A 7,619-nucleotide genomic window follows, 5' to 3' on the forward strand; every position below is an offset into this window, starting at 1 on the left:
GGACATGTCGTTGTGTTTTTTTATCTGTAAACTATTTGTTTACAGCATCGAACGAATGCAAAACGTATTTCGGATTGTGTGTTCATCATGCATAAATGTAAACATAGATAGGAATACAATACAATTGTGTGGTTTGAACTAAGTTTCGATAAAGACATGGATTAATAAAGATGAAAGTGCATATCGTTTCAAATTGTTTGTTATAAACTTTGGATTAAAGTAGTCAACTTATTGTTACAAACATTGGATTAACGATGTCATTTATGTAAGCGTGACGTTTATACTAAATTAAGTTTTTTTTATAGCTCTTGTTAAAGATGAAATTGAGTCATCAAATTTCGCTACAAAACGGTGTCAGTTGCAATAGATATTTTAATGTGCTACGTGAAATTATAATTATGTTTGATTATTTTGTTTATTTGTTACGCACTTTATGCTGCTAATGATGTGTTGCTCACGGCAAGCCTCACCGTGTAAACCTTTCTTCAACTCGTCGGACAAATTCAAGTACACGTGATACTTACATTGTATTTTATTTTTTCTGTGTATTTGATGATGGTAACCAAAGATATCACAGAGATTTTTATATACATGAAACTATTTCAAGTAATGCTATTTTGAGAAGTCCGTCACCACTCTATCGTTTGTTATTGTTTATATCATACTTTTTTGCTCCTCTATATAAACATTTCTCAAAATCGGCTTTCCGTACTTTTATTTTGCATGCAACTGATTGCGCAATTTATGCGTCGAGTCAGTTTCGTATGGGCAATTTGGCAACGATGTAAGGAAACAAAAAATTTGCCGTAAAGAGACTGATACCGAAAGTTGGTCGTAGTTTTCAAGATGGCGTCTGTAAATCTCCACGCGAGAAATCGCAACGAAGACAAAATAATGTTATTTTATTGTTTTGACGATGCAAAAGCTTACATAAAAAGAAATGAAATTGATACGAATAACCTACATAATTGGTTACAGCACAAAAAACTTTGGTAATTCAGGTAAATTCATTTTATTATTTTGTTCATATATCTAAACGTAATGATATCTGTTGAAAGAAGCATAAATTAATTATTCTTCAAAGTTTAATTGATTGTTGTGGTTGTAACCAGCTGGCGTTTGAAAGAAACTCAAACATATTTAAATGAAAAGAGAAAAGAGAGACATGTTAATCTTTAAAAAATAGTTGGTTTGAAAGAAACACATTTAGCTTTCCTTTTTGTTTTCCTTACAATATTGACACTGGGACCATTGACACGACCGTTTTGTAGACCTTCGTCGAGTCAGTATTGTAAGGACAATTTGGCAACATGGTTAGAAAACAAACATTTTGCTGTAAAGAAACTGCTACCGCATGTTTGTCAAAGTTTTCAAGATGTCGTCTGCCAATCTTCACACGAGAAATCGCAATGAAGACAAGATACTTTTATTTAATTGTTTTAACGATGCAAAAGCACAAATTTAAAAACATGAAATTGATAGTATAATCGTTAAATAATCGGTTATAGAACCAAAAAATTCTGCATTTCCATTTTTGTTTTCCTTACAATATTGACACTACCGTTTTGTAGACCTTGACTAGAGTGAATATTATTAATGAAATTGTTGTCAAATATTATCAATTATAAGTTGAAGAGAAATACAATTACCTTCCATTATTGTCATTTTGAATACATTGAATCAAGCTCTGATTATTTAACAAATTATCAGGGCTTTCCTTTGACCCGAGCTCCCGGGTTTTGACGCTTGAAAATTACAGAAGACCCCTTTTTGACTCTTGAGAAAATTACGTCATGCGTCACATTTGACCCGGGGGAATATACCGACTTGCGTCAACGAGATCAAAAGTTGTTAAGACTAAGCGATAATTGGCTCGGGCGGAGTATCTCATTTAGTACACGCTTATCGTTAACGCCCGTTTCCAATCATCGATGCACAAGTCCACCCAGTAGGCGGAGTTTGGTTAATTAAGAAATGTAGTATTGACCAATTAAAACACTGCTGGCTCGATGACGCTGTATTAACTTTCCATTATTTATCATAGCGTTTGTTATCAGCTGTTTGCGGAAAAGACGTGTTTTAAACCCACCTAGTTGCAATAATCCAACTCCCAGCTATTGACCCTCTGAGCTGTACGTATGTACTCTTAAAAGCTCAGAGCATTTAAGAAGAACTATAAACCCACCAAAACAGAATGGACTCATCCGCGTCAGTTTTAATAATATTCAATATAAAATAATAACATCCATATCCACATAACACCGTAAAGCATATTTTGAGATATTTCCAGAGTATGGCAGAATGTATTTCCAAAGCTGAATGCACCCATCACTGTTTCACTTCATGATTGCTCAGTTCAAAGACGCACGAAAGTTATGCTGGCATATGTACTGTCAACAACGTCAAATTACACGCTTTGCATCAAAGTTGCTAAAAATAACTATAGAACCGATACAACTGGCCTTGTGGCAAAGTGACAATTTTTGCATGAGCTAATTAATTACAAAATACATGTAGGCGTAATAATTGACCGTTTGAGAAGGCATAGAAAACGGCGTGTTTGTCGCACGTCTTCCGTGAAGATGGCACATGAAATAATTAAAGGGCGTCGGAATTTTTGATGGGATTAAATACGGAGGCACCTTTATCGGCGAGTAGAAATAATTTCCTTTTATAGTTTACCGATTTATATAGGCTATTGTGTTTAGGTACCACCCGTATGTTGTTGTTTTTTTTGTGATAGCCAGCGGAATTTTTTTTTTTTCACATTTTGCATTTCATTCTTAATTTAATAGCCACGCGAAACGGTCAAACAAAAAAGTTATTGGATAAAGTGTAATTGTGCAAAGTGTAATTGTGCTAGTGCATTCGGAAAATGTCGCAGAGAAACCTTTTCGAATTCGGAATCGGTAGTAACTCTGAAAGTGTGTGTAAGACGCCAACGACAAAACGTACTTTAGATCTAAATGACAGTGCTCCTAACACCCCCAAACGTGCGAAAGAAGAACATATGACATATTACTCTGCTGTATACATGAAGTTAATGTTGTATTAGAATACATGTTTTGTATTTATTAATCATTGAAATATTGTGTTTAAATGCATAGTGTTGTAGTGACAGTAAAATGTAAGAAATAAATGTTAACATACATGTATCTTTTTATTTGTTGCTTTTTATATATTATATCTCAGTAATTTGCTTAAATTGCAAAAAATCATTGACTCTCCTGCGTTATTATTAGGACTCTCAGACGTTTGATTTTGACTCTTGAAAATATGGTCCCAAGAGTCCTTGACTCTTGAGATTTGAGGTCTAAGCAAAGCCCTGAAATTATCATTCCAGTGCTTTTTAAATAAACACAGTAAACTTCTAATGGAAAATAACGGTATCAACTGTTAGCAATTCAGCGTACATTGTTCTGCATGCACTTATTTTCATTTATTTATTATTAAGTAACAGCAGTGCAATCTGTAAATACTGTTCTGGATGCATGGATATTTATACCCAGGTGATGATAGCCATGTATTCACAGCCATGGCAACACAGGAGCATTATAAGCAGTGTTTTCTCAGTATTTGATGACTATGTAAATCACTTGACTTTGTACCAAAAAGCGTATGTCCTTCAAGATGAGCCATGTTAGAGCAAAATATTAAAAAAATTGTGAAGTTTATTTTTTTTATGTTATTATTTTTTATTCACCATTTACTAAATTAATACTAAATTTACACTGGAACCTATAAATTCTGCCACGCTAATATATTTCTTAAATGATGAAATGTTTGCAATACACTATGGTATTAATTATTTTTATACAATAAGTTTGTAAAGACGTTATCAAATCTATTTAGCTTTTATGTGGCCTAAATATTTATCACAACGGGTAAGTAGAAAAAAGCATGCCTCACAGATAGCTTTTTACTTGCATTAATATTTTGACTTTAAAAAATGAAAGAATTTTTCCCCAATTGATAAAGTATTGTTCATTCCCATATCCTGTCACAAAATTCCTTATTAATTGTCTTTCAAAAATCAAAAAAGTTTTAAAATGAATGCTTATGAAGTTGAAAACATTTGTACTCTCTTTTTTTAAGAACAATGTGATTCTATGTACCTATTAACTATTGTAATGCCCCCAGTTCGAATGATAGGGGGTATATTGTTTTTTGCCTGTCTGTCTGTCATTCTGTCCTAAAACTGTAACCTTGCAATAACTTTTGAAATATTAACTTTTGAAATATTGAACATAGCAACTTGATATTTGGCATGCACGTGTATCTCGTGGAGCTGCACATTTTGAGTGGTGAAAGGTCAAGGTCATCCTTCGAGGTCTAAGGCAAAACAAAAATCAAAGCGGCGCAATAGGGGTCATTGTGTTTCTGACAAACACATCTCTTGTTCCTATTAAATGAATGAATTCTTGATATGGATTTTTTTGTTTAATTTCAATTTTTTGTGTTTTTTAAATAAAGTGTATACATAAGCAGAAAATAAAAAAAATCTGTTTTGATGAATAATTTCAGTTTTTACTTCATCCTCCCATAAGGTTTGTTGGGTCCATGGGGTGAACCCTTATATGTATGTGAGCCTTGGACATCAGGGTCTGAAATGCCACCATGGTACAGACAAGAATAAGAAGAGAAAACTGGAAAAGGAGAAGGTATTGGACAGAAAAATGGTTACCTTCCCCTCCATGCTTGTCATTGATTTTTAGCTCGACTGTTTTCGAAGAAAACCCGAGGTATTGTCATAGCCAGCTTGTCGTGTCCGTCGTCGTGTCATTGGCCGTCCGCGTCATGCTAAAACCTTAACATTTTGTCATTGGCTCTAAAATCAAAGTGATTCAACCTACAACTTTGAAACTTCATATGTAGCTGCACCTTGATGAGTTCTACATGTCACACGCATTTTTAGCTCACCTTAGCCTGCGTGTGTGCGTGCGTCCGTCCGTCAACAATTTGTTTGTGTAGACAGTAGAGGTCACAGTTTGCATCCAATCTTGATGAAATTCGGTCAAAATGTTTATCTTTATGAAATCCGGTTTGGGATTGTATTTGGGTCATCTGGGGTCAAAAACAAGGTCACTAGGTCAAATAATAGAACAACCTTCTGTAGACAATAGAGGTCACAGTTTTCATCCAATCTTTATGAAATTTGGTCAGAATGTTTATCTTGATGAAATCTGGGTTGGGATTTTATTTGGGTCATCTGGGGTCAAAAACCAGGTCACTAGGTCAAATAATAGAAAAACCTTGTGTAGACATTAGAGATCACAGTTTTCATCCAACCTTTATGAAATTTGGTCAGAATTCTTGATGAAATCTGGGTGGGATTGTATTTGGGTCATCTGGGGTAAAAATCTAGGTCAAATAAATAGAAAAACCTTGTGTTGACAATAGAGGTCACAGTTTTCATCCAATATTTATGAACTGTGGTCAGAATGTTTATCTTGATGAAATCTGGATTGGGATTGTATTTGGGTCATCTATAGTCAGGAACTAGGTCACTAGGTCAAATCATAGAAAAACATTGTGTAGACAATAGAGGTCATAGTTTTCATCTGATCTTAATGAGTCAGGTGAGCAATTCAGGGCCATCATGGCCCTCTTGTTGAGTTTAAAAAAAACACAAAAAAATCTGACAAGCTTTCATGTATTCAAAACTGCACCCGCAGCCGAGCGTAGCACCTTTAATGCGGTGCTCTTGTTAGCTTACCTGAGCACCTTGTTAGTATGCAGAATCTTTATTTTCATAAACAATACAATAGCAATGTCTCATATAAATCAGTCTTTACTGAATTGGAAAGCATTGTATTTAATAACAATTTTGTTAAAAAATAGGATCCAGATGAATCAGCTAAATGAACAAAAATCTTTTATATATAAACTTTGAAACATCAATGTAGCGCATCCTGTAAGCCATTTAATGCAAAAATAAACAATGTACATGTAATGATGGACACAGGATTTTAAAAATGTTCTTAAAATGGTGTTGATTTCAGTGCAAAACAAAAATTTTTGTTCTTATTGTCTTGATGAATGCTCAGATAAAAATATAAGATTTATTTCTTTGGACTTGGTAAAATGCTAACATTGATCAGATCATTCCATGAAGAGTAAAATGTTTACCCTTTTGTTTTATACTGACTAATATTATGATGAAATTAGACTTACAGTATCTGTTCTTAAACAAATTTGGTCCAAATAGTTGTCAAAACTCAACACTGTGTGATATCAGATAAAATATGCATTTTCATGTACATAAAGTTGTAAAGATATTAACATACTTTTCAGACAAAGACAGTTAGCAGTGAGCAACATTCATATGCTAAATAGAAAACAAGGCATGCAGTGCAGCTCTCCAAAAAATTGGACTGTCCTGCTTCTATCATTCTGAAGGAAGTGTTGATATTCACCCCTGAAAAGGTTGGATGTGTTGTTTTTCTTTTATTTAATTTACCCACAAGCAGGACAATTACTGAACATTACATTGTTTTATTGCAATCATAACACTTAAGAAACCTTACTATTGCACCAATGCTCAAAATCCACTGGTTATGTCATCAATTTCTTCTGATTCCTACAAAATGTACATTTGTATTGTGTTTGCCTCATTTTTATTGTTTTTACCTCTGTAAAAGTGTGATAAGCAAAATATGATGACAATTAAATTAAACATTTTCATCCAATCATTTTTTTCTATTGGTTTTAAGCGCTGTTTAGGTTGTCAACATTATGTCATTTAATACAAGGGTTCATCAAGCGAGCTGGACAAAAAAATGGCTGCTTCTAATGTGAGGAGTGATCTGAGTAAAGGCACCAAGAAGATAATGGTGGTGTTTCCTAACATCGAACACAAGTACCATACAAGTGGAGAGGTACTGATATGTAAAGTAACACTCTGTAAAGTTAAATTTCTGTTGATTTATTTGCTGTAACATGTGATCAAAATTGTCAACAGTTGCCCCATCATGGGGATTTCTTGTTTACCTGGCACGTAATAATTTAAAAAAATGTAAAAATCTTTTGAATTTGACTTTTTGAAAGATGAATAGGATTACGCAGAATATTTAAAAATGTCATCAGACTGCTCCAGCTTTAAACCTGATTTGTTTGGCAGCACTCTGTACCTTTACATTATCCTAGATCTTTCCTTAAAAGATGATGTGTATAATAAAATAACTTACAATTAATTTTCTCTAAATGCTTGAGTTTTGATAGTTGTTATTTGACATCAAATAATAAAACTAAAGATTGTTAAAAGCATGCTCCTGGAATCGAAGGTAGCCACACGCCAGTGGTCGAATGATTTATATGGACTTAAAATTAAAAATGACTGTTTAAAGACTTTCTTAAGAAGTCAAAGTTTTGCAATAATTAAGATAATAATAACGAAATAATGAAGAAGGACATAAAGATTATGCCCTGGTTTCCATTATAATTTCTTTATTATTCCCTGCCGAAAGGCATAGGTATATTGAACTTGCAGTTGTCATTCCGTTTGTGTGTGTGTATGTCCATCTTCGCAATCAGCATATTGCAATATGTCAACTAGTAAATTACCTAGGTTGATGAAATTTGGTATGTTGAAAGAGGGACAAAAAGTTGAATGTACAATT

At 33.6% G+C, this 7,619-nt stretch overlaps 1 long non-coding RNA gene across 2 annotated transcripts; it reads left to right on the plus strand.

Moving 5' to 3' along the window:
- The first annotated feature begins 791 nt into the window (after window positions 1–791).
- Window positions 792–6,819, plus strand: LOC127855126 (uncharacterized). 2 transcript variants are annotated; one of them, XR_008037360.1, is made up of 4 exons: window positions 792–1,001; window positions 4,525–4,679; window positions 6,295–6,426; window positions 6,753–6,819. It is a non-coding gene; the product is annotated as an uncharacterized LOC127855126 (long non-coding RNA). The 2 variants fall into 2 exon arrangements; XR_008037359.1 differs by having other exon boundaries at window positions 796–1,001; window positions 4,525–4,661.
- Window positions 6,820–7,619: the final 800 nt, after the last annotated feature.

The sequence above is a fragment of the Dreissena polymorpha genome, chromosome 13 (genome assembly GCF_020536995.1).
Source record: "Dreissena polymorpha isolate Duluth1 chromosome 13, UMN_Dpol_1.0, whole genome shotgun sequence".
In the NCBI taxonomy this organism is placed as follows: domain Eukaryota; kingdom Metazoa; phylum Mollusca; class Bivalvia; order Myida; family Dreissenidae; genus Dreissena; species Dreissena polymorpha.